This window comes from Narcine bancroftii, chromosome 7 (assembly GCF_036971445.1).
Source record: "Narcine bancroftii isolate sNarBan1 chromosome 7, sNarBan1.hap1, whole genome shotgun sequence".
In the NCBI taxonomy this organism is placed as follows: Eukaryota; Metazoa; Chordata; class Chondrichthyes; order Torpediniformes; family Narcinidae; genus Narcine; species Narcine bancroftii.
Window position 1 is genome coordinate 2,318,758 of NC_091475.1, and position 10,498 is coordinate 2,329,255.

The 10,498-nt window shown below is 41.6% G+C and overlaps 1 long non-coding RNA gene and 1 other non-coding gene across 2 annotated transcripts; one reads left to right on the top strand and one right to left on the bottom strand.

Annotated features, from left to right (window-relative positions):
* Positions 1–64: 64 nt before the first annotated feature.
* Positions 65–10,479, bottom strand: LOC138738391 (uncharacterized). The gene is made up of 2 exons (XR_011341524.1): positions 10,391–10,479; positions 65–2,382 (listed from the first exon to the last, which is right to left on the bottom strand). It is a non-coding gene; the product is annotated as an uncharacterized lncRNA (long non-coding RNA).
* LOC138740202 (U6 spliceosomal RNA) lies at positions 6,213–6,319 on the top strand. The gene has a single exon (XR_011342741.1). It is a non-coding gene; the product is annotated as a U6 spliceosomal RNA (small nuclear RNA).
* Positions 10,480–10,498: the final 19 nt, after the last annotated feature.

Genomic DNA, 10,498 nt, shown 5'->3' on the forward strand with positions numbered 1-10,498 from the left:
AACCAATTAATATATTCCAGAAAACAGAATGCAAATAATTTCCATACACATAAAGAAGAGCCAGTTATAAAACAAACTTTTATTTTGTTTAACTATGAGGCCAGCTGTCAGGTTCATTCTATCATGTTACAAATCTGATCTACTGCTTCCACCACTACTTTAAGGTTACAGGAAAAGGTCACAATATTACAGCAAATGAAAGCATTCACATTAAGACTAAAATTAACATAGTTAAAAAAAATCAAGAGTGTGGAAACTGGAAAAAAATAAAAAAAGAATGTGCTGGAATACCCTTAGATCAGGCAGCATTGTTGGAGAGAGAGAAAGAGTTAATTAAGAATACTTCAGGTTCATGACAACAACACAGTAATATTGTGTAAAACTGAACTTCAGAATCAGGATTTATTGTCATGAACAAGTCACGAATGTGTTGTTTTGCAGCAGCGTTAAAGTGCAAACATTCAGAGAAACCACCTGACAAGAAATAAATATTGTGTATGAAAGGTCAAAGTGAGGCAGTGTTTTTGGTTCATTGGTCATTCAGGAATCTGATGGCAGCAGGGAAGAAGCTGTCCTTGTGCCGCTGTGTGCTCACCTTTAGGCTTCTGTACCAGAATGAAGAAGGCATGGTCTGGGTGGTGGGGGTCCTTGAGAATAGAGGCTGCTCTCTGAAGACACTGCCTCTTGTAAATGTCCTCGATGGAGTGAATGGTGCCTGTGGTTCGCAGGCCAAGTTAACAACCCTCTGGCATTTTTTCTTGTCCTGAGCATTGGCACCTCCATACCAGAGGGTGAAGCAACCACCCAAAATGCTCTCCATGGTACATCTCTAGAAGTCTTTGAGAATCTTTGGTGACATACCGAATCTCCTCAAATAGCTCACAAATTTTTGCCACTGGCAAGCCTTCTTTTTTTTTAATTTTTTTTTTTTCACACCATAAATCACATTAGCCATGATATACACTTTTTCTTTTTCACACATATACTTCTTCTTGATGCATCAACTTGGAGACTTCAGGACAGATGCTCGGAGATTTTGACAGCCAAGAATTTGAAGTTCTTGACCCTCTCCACTTCTGAACCCTTGAAGAGGACAGGATCAAGCTCACCTGACTACCTCCTGATGTCCACCATCATCTCCTTGGTTTTGCTAACGTTGAACACAAGGTTGTTTTTGTGTCACCACTCGACAAGCTGATCTATCTTCCACTTTGCCATTTGTGATTCTGCCAACAACCGTGGTGTCATTGGCAACTTTGTAGATAGCATTGGAATTGTGGCTGGCCACACAGTCACAGGTGTATAGTGAGTAGAGCAGTTGGCTAAGCATGCATCCTTGAGGTGCACCTGTGTTGATAGTCAGTAAGGAGGAGACACTATTTCTAATTCATACTGACTGTGGTCTTCCATTCAGAAAGTTAAGGATTTATTTATAGAGCGGGGGCGCAAAGGCCCATGGTTTGGAGCTTCTTGACCAGCACTGAGGGAATAATAGTGTAGAAGGCTGAGCTGTAGTCTATGAAGAGCAGCCATATGTATGAGTTGCTGTTTTTGAGTTGATCCAAACCTGAGTGGAGAGCCAGTGAGTGATATTGCATTTGCTGTGGAGTGATTGCGACGATCAGCAAATTGCAGTGAAATTATATTCTTTATTGTTAATTAGTTTAACACAATTAACCTATAATGAAATAATTTACACATAGAAAGCATTCCATGTCCTCATAATCCATCTCTGGCACTATTTGACTGTTCATAAGGAGGCTGTTTTGTCTAGCCACTATCCTTGCTGCCAACAAATCCTTAATAACGTTCTCCACCCCTACATCAATCCCCCTGTGGGACTTGTAATATTATGGAGGGAGGTCTAGAATTTTTTCCCAGCAAAGATGAACAATGATGATCTTTTTGCAGGTTTCTGAACTGATCTGTGTGATTTGAAGGAAAATTTAGAGATTATGTTACTCCCTTGGAGTTCTGTCCTTGTCCTCTTTAGCTGTAGAGATTGGTTGCCAGTTGAAAGTGTGTAGTTGTTGCACTCTATACCACAAAGTGCATTTAAACAATATTCTCTCGGAATGGTGTTTGATGGAGAAATATTTAACCATCACATTTTCTGATTAGTAACTTGTGGATATTTTCTTTTCTTTTGGTAAATTGCTTTGTTTATACTTCATGTTGGTATATTCAATACTTCCAAATAATTTGTTTCATCAGCCTCACGACTATATCAGCAGGCCAAATCATTTTTTCGGTGAAATGCAAATATTTTGATATTTTCCAGAATTGTTTCTATGCTGTTTCACTAGCCCTTCCCATGCTGATCTTCTCATCTAATTTGCTAATGTCTTGATTCTTTTTTTTCAGTAGCATCGTGAACTTGAGCTAGAGAAAAGAAACAATACAAGTACAGGAAAATTAGAAAGACAGGTTCTTGCTTCTGATGTATCATAAATTAGGTCCTGCTGCTTTTTGCCATCTCTTTAATATAGCTTACCAAGTAATTAAAACATAGCATTTTGCTTTTAAACATTTGGAAGAGGTTTGTCGATTTTTAGTTTATATGGTTTTCTTTTAATTGCCTGGTAATCACGGCAAATGTGGCAGGGCATCTAGCAATTCACCATTTATAAAAACAACAACGGCACGACTGTCGATGATGATGTTAGGCTGACCGTTTCTTCTCTCGATTTGAGGTGGAAGCACACACTCATTGGCCCCTAACAGTCATGTCCTCACTGTGTAAGAGCAAGGGTGGTGAACCCAAGGAAAGCTGTTGGCCCCGATGGCATGGCGGACAGGTTGCTGAAGGAGTGTTTGAACCATCTCTCTGAGGTCTTCACAAAGATTTTCAACAAGTCCCTGCCAAAATCTATCATCCCACCATGCCTAAAGGTTGCTACAATCATTCTACTGCCCAAGAAGAAGGTTATCAAACGTCTCAACGATTATCGTCCGGATACTTTAACACAGGTTATTATGAAGTGCTTTGAGAGGCTGGTTTTGCAGCACATTAAAGCCAGTCTCCCATCCATATCAGTTTGCTTACAGGGCTAATAGGTCTACTGTGGATACTGTTGCCACTCTTCTTCACTAAGCATTGACCAGCTTAGAACAGGGAAGCTATACGAGGTTGTTATTCATAGACTTTAGTTCTTCTTTTAATACTGTTATTCCAGGCAAACTGGTTGGTAAACTCACTGACTTAGAATTTTCCAGATCAATTTGTCTATGTATCAAGGACTTTTTAACAAACCGTTCCCAGACTTTAAAAAATAGACACTCATTATCCCCCTACTCTCACACTTAGCACTGGTTCCCCACAGGGCTATGTGTTGAGCCCAACGTTGTATTCCCTTTATACCTGCGACGGTGTCTCAGAGTATTCCTCTAATTCCATCATAAAATTTGCAGATAACATGACTGTCGCTGGGCTCATTTCAAGGGGTGATGAGTCAAGCTATAGGGATGAAGTCCACAGACTGTCAGTATGGTGCTTGGAAAACAATCTGGTATTGAATTCCTTGAAGATGAGAGAGCTCTTAAAGGATTTTAGAAGGAACAGTGTGGCCCCAGCTCTGTTGTATATTAATGGGGACTGTGTGGAAAAGGTCACGACTTTTAAGTTTCTGGGAACATATTTGGCTGAGGATCTTTCTTGGATTATTAATGCCACCGCTATAGTCAAGAACGTACATCAACATCTCCATTTCCTGAGAACACTCAGGAAAATCAATCTACAGGAGAAGTTATTGATGTCCTTCTATCGCTGCTCTATTGAAAGTGTGCTAACGTACTGCATTCCTGTGTGGTTTGTCAGCAGCAGATAAGAGGGATCTTCAAAGGGTTATCAAAATGGCCCAGAAGATCATTAGGTGCTGCTTGTTCGCTTTGGAGGATTTATTTCGATCTTGCAGTATTGGAAACCAGCCAATATCCTTAAGGACTCTACTCACCCAGGCCATCATTTGTTTGACCCATTATCCTCGGGGAGACGATGTGGGCCCATTAAATCATGGGTGAAGACTCAAGAATAGTTTCTATTTCAGAGCCATTCAAGAATTAAACTCTGCCAATTGTATTTTGTAGTGTTTTAATGGTACTGCTTTTTTTCTTTTGTTTTTATATGCTCTTATATGTTGTATTTGTGAGTACCGTGGGTTGTGTTTTTAATTTCAGTGTTTTCTTTCCCAATGACAATAAAGTACTTACTTTAAAAAATATAAGTCTCAGCCACCATAATGCTCACAGTCTCTTTCTTTGCAGATTAAGTTAAAGTTCAAAGTTCAAATTTATTGTCAAAAGTACAGAACATTCAACCTGAGATTCTTTTTCCTGTAGGCCAGGCAGAATTTCTAATTACAAGTAACTGTAAACTGTAAACTACTCAAGAAGAAAGAAATATACACTAAAGAAAGAAATGTAAACAAACTGTGCAACTACATAAAAATATTCACTAATAATAATGAGTACTGTAAGAGTTCTTAAGTGAGTCTTAGATTGAGTCTGTTGTTCAGGAGTCAAATAGTTTAGGGGTAGCAGCTGAATCTGGAGGTATGAGTCCTGTGGTACTTGTACCTCTTTCCTGATGACAGCAGCTAGAACAGAGCATATCCTGGGTGTTGTAGATCAATGATGATCGCTGCTGCTCTCCGATAGTAATGTTCCATGTAGATGTTCTCAATAGTGGGAAGAGTTTTGCCTGTAATGTACTGGACTATGTCCAATACCTCCTTCATGGCTTTGCGCTCAAGAGATTTTGGTGCCTCCATACCAGGCCATGATGCAGTTGGTCAGCACACTTTCCACTATGCAACTTTAGGTTTGTCAAGGTTTCCAATGACACGCTGAACCTCTGCAAACTACTGAGGAAGTAGAGGCACTGATGTGCTTTCTTCATGATGGCATTAGTATGATAGGTCCAGGAAAGGTCCTCCAATATAGTAACATTCATTCAGTAATTTAAATTTGCTCACCCTTTCCACCTGATCCCCAATGATCAGCGGGTAGTTTATGCCTGGTTTTCTCTTTCTAAAGTCTACAACCAGCTCCTTGGTCTTGGTAACATTGAATTCAATCTCCCTCCTGTCTGGTGACTCATACTCCATTTTTATTCAGCCCATTACTATGGTATTGACAGCAAATTTGTATATGGTGGCGTTGTCATACCGTGCCTCATGGTCATTGGTGCAAAGTGAAAAGAGCACGGGGTTAAGTACAGTGCTGATGGAGATTGTGGAGATGTTCTTGGCAATCCACACTGATTGTGGTCTGGAGGTGAGGAAATCCAGGATCCAATTACACAAGCTCCAGGTCTTGGTGTTTGCTGATCAGTTTTGGGGGGATAATTATGTTGAATGCCAAACTGTAACCAATAAGGATCCTGATATATGCTTCTTTGGTGGCCAGGTGTTCCAGGGCTTTGTCTAGAGCCAGTGAGGTGGCATCTGCTTTAGACCAGTTACTGCGGTAGGCAAACTGGAATGGTTCCATGTCTCTGCTCAGATAGAGCTGATATGCATCAACATGAGCCTCTCAAAACACTTCATGGCTGTGGATATGACTGGTTCTTTCTTTCTAAAATATTTTTATTGAGTTTAACATAAATCCTAAATTCAAAGTCCTCTAATAAAACAAATAATAGTTCACATCATATACATATCACAAATTAATATAAATGTAAATCAAAAAAACCTATCCATATTTATTTATTTAACAATATTTCTTAAAAATAATTCTCAATAAAATTCAGGTGAACTACAGTGGTTCTCAACCTTTTTCTTTCCACTCACATACCACTTTAAGTATGCCACAAGTGCTCTGTGATTAGTAAGGGATTGCTGAAGGTGGTATGTGAGAGGGAAGGGAAGGTTGAGAATCACTGCTCTACAGTTAATAGTTACTGAAATATTTTGCTTGAAAAAATTGTCATTAATCCATTTCATTTGGCATTATGTAACTGTGCACATAACGAGTCAATGAGGTACGATTAAAACAGTGGCTTTCAAACTTTTTTTTTCCACTCACATACTACTTTAAGTAATCCCTTACTAATCATAGAGCACCTCTGGCATAGGATTGATTAAGGTGCAATGTGAATTTGGGGACAGTTTGAAAACCACTAGTCTAAACAAAGGGTAAATTCTGTCTAACTTCGTATGATCTATGACAACCATAATTAAACCCATATTAACAAGTTAATCTAAAAAAAGAATGTGCTCACTTCAGCGGCACATAGACTAAAATTGGAATGATACAGAGAAGTTTAGCATGGCCCCTGCACAAGGATGACACGCAAATTTGTGAAGCATTCCATAGTTAAAAATAAATAAATAGAATGCAAAAAGAGAAAAAAACCTAAAACTAGATCAACTCTATCACCTCCCTGTAATCAAGGTTTACCTTACAGAAAAAGATGTAAAGATATGGATCAAATTGTGACCTTCAGAAACTAGAAAGTGAATCACCAGAACAACGAAACTTCTTAAATCTTCCGATCATGATAGTATCCTATGAATGGACCCCACATCTTTTCAAATTGAAACTTTCTATATTTAATATTGTATCTAATTTTTCCAAGCTTAAATAGTACATTACATCATGTAATCACTGTGTATGAGTAGGTGATGAGTCACCTTTAGTGCCAATGGTTGTTAGTCATTTAGACAGGTTATCGCTGGAGTTTTTATTCCCTCGTGGTCTCCGTTTATGTAGTCCTCCCATAGCCATTCAAAATGCTCCTATTGCAGACACTTGGAAGACAGAAATGTACTTCCTGAGTCAACATCCATATTTATATTTATCTCCAGACACCTGTCAAATCTCTCTTGCTCGCTTCCATTCCCTTTAATACTCCCACATAGATTACAAACACTTCTACAATTGTGGTATTCTACATTCTAACCACAATTTTTTAAAAATCACCTCGGGACATGTGTAAATGTATGTGCATATATTAATTTTGGTCTCTCTCAATTTATGTCTACAAAGAACCATGGCATTCTCTGTCACAGGTATAAAAACGGTGCTTTAAATTTTTTTTGCTTAAAGGTAATGGGACTAGATGAACTAGTTTTTTCCACTTTAGAGGTAATTTAGGGTAATTTTATTATGCTGACATTTTGGTGTTGCTAAGACAAAGAATGGGATATTGACAATTTATCAGAAAATCCCAGAAAAATTCAGTCTGCATGTGGGGAAAGAAACTGAGTTAATGTTTCAGGCTGAAATTTCTTTATCAGATCACTCAATTAAAATCAACTTTTTAAGCTCTTTTATCCCTCCCCACAGATGCAGTCTGACGTGCTGAGCATTTCAAACATTTTCTGTTAATTTAGATTTGCAGTACCTTATTTTTATTTCCATCAACAGAATATAATTAGCATCTAACAATTACAGCACAAAAACAGGCCATTTTGGCTCTTTTCGCCCACACCGAACCCAGTCCTCTCCTCTAGTCCCACCTACCTGCACCTTGCCCATAACCCTCCATTCCCCTCCCATCCATATACCTATCCAATTATTCTTTAAATGACAAAATAGACCCTGTCACGACTACTTCTCCCGGAAGCACATTCCATACAATTACGACGTTACTTCTAAATTTTTGCCCCTTAACTCTTACCTCATGACCTCTTGTTTCAATCTCTCCTACCCTGAAGGGAAAAACCTATCCACATCAACTCTATCTATCCCCCTCATAATCTTAAATACTTCTATCAAATCTCCCCATATTCTGTGGCCCACCAGTGGGCCAGGGCCCACCAGTTTAGAACCACTGGATGTATCGGATCATTCACAGACCTCTTGAATGGCAGAGCAAGCTGAAAGGGCCATATGGTCCACAGCTTTTCCTATTACTTATGTTAGTAAGATCCTCAAGAAAGTAAAATGACAAGCGAGGGTCAAAGGAAACCTTTCTACCAAGAGATTAGTGAGAATATGGAACCTGCAATAAGGAGAAAATTGAGGCAAAAAAATTACAAATAGATATTGAGACAATGATAAATATCAAGGGCTTATTTCCTTTTGAGGGCATCTAAAGCCACAAAGCAGTTTCATAACACCTGTACTGGACAAAGCCACCTATTTAAGCCAGCAAATATTTTTTTTTTATTCCCCCCCCTCTATCTCAGAGGTTGCATGTTCTCCACATGAGATGTGTGGTAATGTAATTGTTGAACTAGATTATTCAAGGACAGGACAAACTATTTTTTTGTTCCATAGGAGCTATGGAGAACAAGTAAGAAAGCAGACCTTTGGCCAAGATCAGATCAGCTAGAGTTTGGTACAATATATCTCTTTGGCTTGGCTTCGCGGATGAAGATTTATGGAGAGGTAATGTCCACGTCAGCTGCAGGCTTGTTTGTGGCTGACAAGTCCGATGCGGGACAGGCAGACACGGTTGCAGCGGTTGCAAGGGAAAATTGGTTGGTTGGGTTGGGTGTTGGGTTTTTCCTCCTTTGTCTTTTGTCAGTGAGGTGGGCTCTGCGGTCTTCTTCAAAGGAGGTTGCTGCCCGCCGAACTGTGAGGCGCCAAGATGCACGGTTTGAGGTGATATCAGCCCACTGGCGGTGGTCAATGTGGTAGGCACAAAGAGATTTCTTGAGGCAGTCCTTGTACCTCTTCTTTGGTGCACCTCTGTCTCGGTGGCCAGTGGAGAGTTCGCCATATAACACGATCTTGGGAAGGCGATGGTCCTCCATTCTGGAGACGTGACCAGTACAGTTAGCGCAGTTGGATCTTCAGCAGCGTGGATTCGATGCTGTCAGTTAGCGCAGTTAGATCTTCAGCAGCGTGGATTCGATGCTGTCGGCCTCTGCCATCTCGAGTACTTCTATGTTGGTGATGAAGTCGCTCCAATGAATGTTGAGGATGGAGTGGAGACAACGCTGGTGGAAGCGTTCTAGGAGCCATAGGTGATGCCGGTAGAGGACCCATGATTCGGATCCCAACAGGAGCGTGGGTATGACAACGGCTCTGTATACACTAATTTTTGTGAGGTTTTTCAGTTGGTTGTTTTTCCACTCATTTGTGTAGTCTTCCAAAGGCGCTATTTGCCTTGGCAAGTCTATTGTCTATCTCGTTGTCGATCCTTGCATCCGATGAAATGGTGCAGCCGAGGTAGGTAAACTGGTTGACCTTTTTGAGTTTTGTGTGCCCGATGGAGATGTGGGGGGGGCTGGTTGTCATGGTGGGGAGCTGTCTGATGGAGGATCTCAGTTTTCTTCAGGCTGACTTCCAGGCCAAACATTTTGGCAGTTTCCGCAAAACAGGGCGTCATGAGCTGGAGAGCTGGCTCTGAATGGGCAACTAAAGTGGCATCGTCTGCAAAGAGTAGTTCACGGACAAGTTGCTCTTGTGTCTTGGTGTGAGCTTGCAGGCGCCTCAGATTGAAGAGACTGCCATCCGTGCGGTACCGGATGTAAACAGCGTCTTCATTGTTGAGGTCTTTCATGGCTTGTTTCAGCATCATGCTGAAGAAGATTGAAAAGAGGGTTGGTGCGAGAACGCAGCCTTGCTTCACGCCATTGTTAATGGAGAAGGGTTCGGAGAGCTCATTGCTGTATCTGACCTGACCTTGTTGGTTTTCGTGCAGTTGGATAACCATGGTGAAGAACTTGGGGGGGGGGGGGGGGGCATCCGATGCGCTCTAGTATTTGCCAAAGCCCTTTCCTGCTCACAGTGTCGAAGGCTTTGGTGAGGTCAACAAAGGTGATGTAGAGTCCTTTGTTTTGTTCCCTGCTCTTTTCTTGGAGCTGTCTGATTGCAAAGACCATGTCAGTAGTTCCTCTGTTTGCGCGAAAGCCGCACTGTGATTCTGGGAGAACATTTTCGGCGACACTAGTAAATCATACCATTCTGGAGACACCGTGATTGAAGTAAAACCACAAAATGCTGGAGGAGCTCAGCAGGTCAGACAGTGCAGCAAAGGTAAAGAGACAGAACTGACGTTTCAGGCTTAAGCCTTTCAAAGTATGAGAGAATACCAGCAGGCGTCCAAACAAAGAGTTAGGGAGGTGGGGGGTAAGAGGGGTGGGAAAGGCAGGAGGAGATGGTAGGTGGAGAAAGGAGGGAGGGGACAGCAGCAATGAGTGGAAAGGAGGTATGGCTTTGCATGTATAATCTACGCTTTTTGAGAGAGAGAGAGAGAGAACGAGTAATATTGTTTAATAAATAGAAGGGTCTCGGAGGGGGAGTGTGAGCCGTTCCTTCGGGCGTCCAGCAATCTCAGTGCCCGTGGGAAGAAGCTGTTGCTCAGCCTTGGTGCCCCTGGATTCTCTCTCTTGCCCTGAGAGGAGCAGCTGCAAGAGGCTGAGCCCAGCAGGGGCTGAAGTTGCTGCCCCCTCCCTTTGGTTGAGATTGTTAGTGGGAGGACGGGATGGAGTTTTACCAGCAAGTGGCCCTGCCTCGGCTGCGCTTTCGCCTTTGGCGGCCTCCGGGCCGATGAGACACCGCGAACACCCAGGCGAGCTCGACCGGCCAGACCCGCCATTTCGGG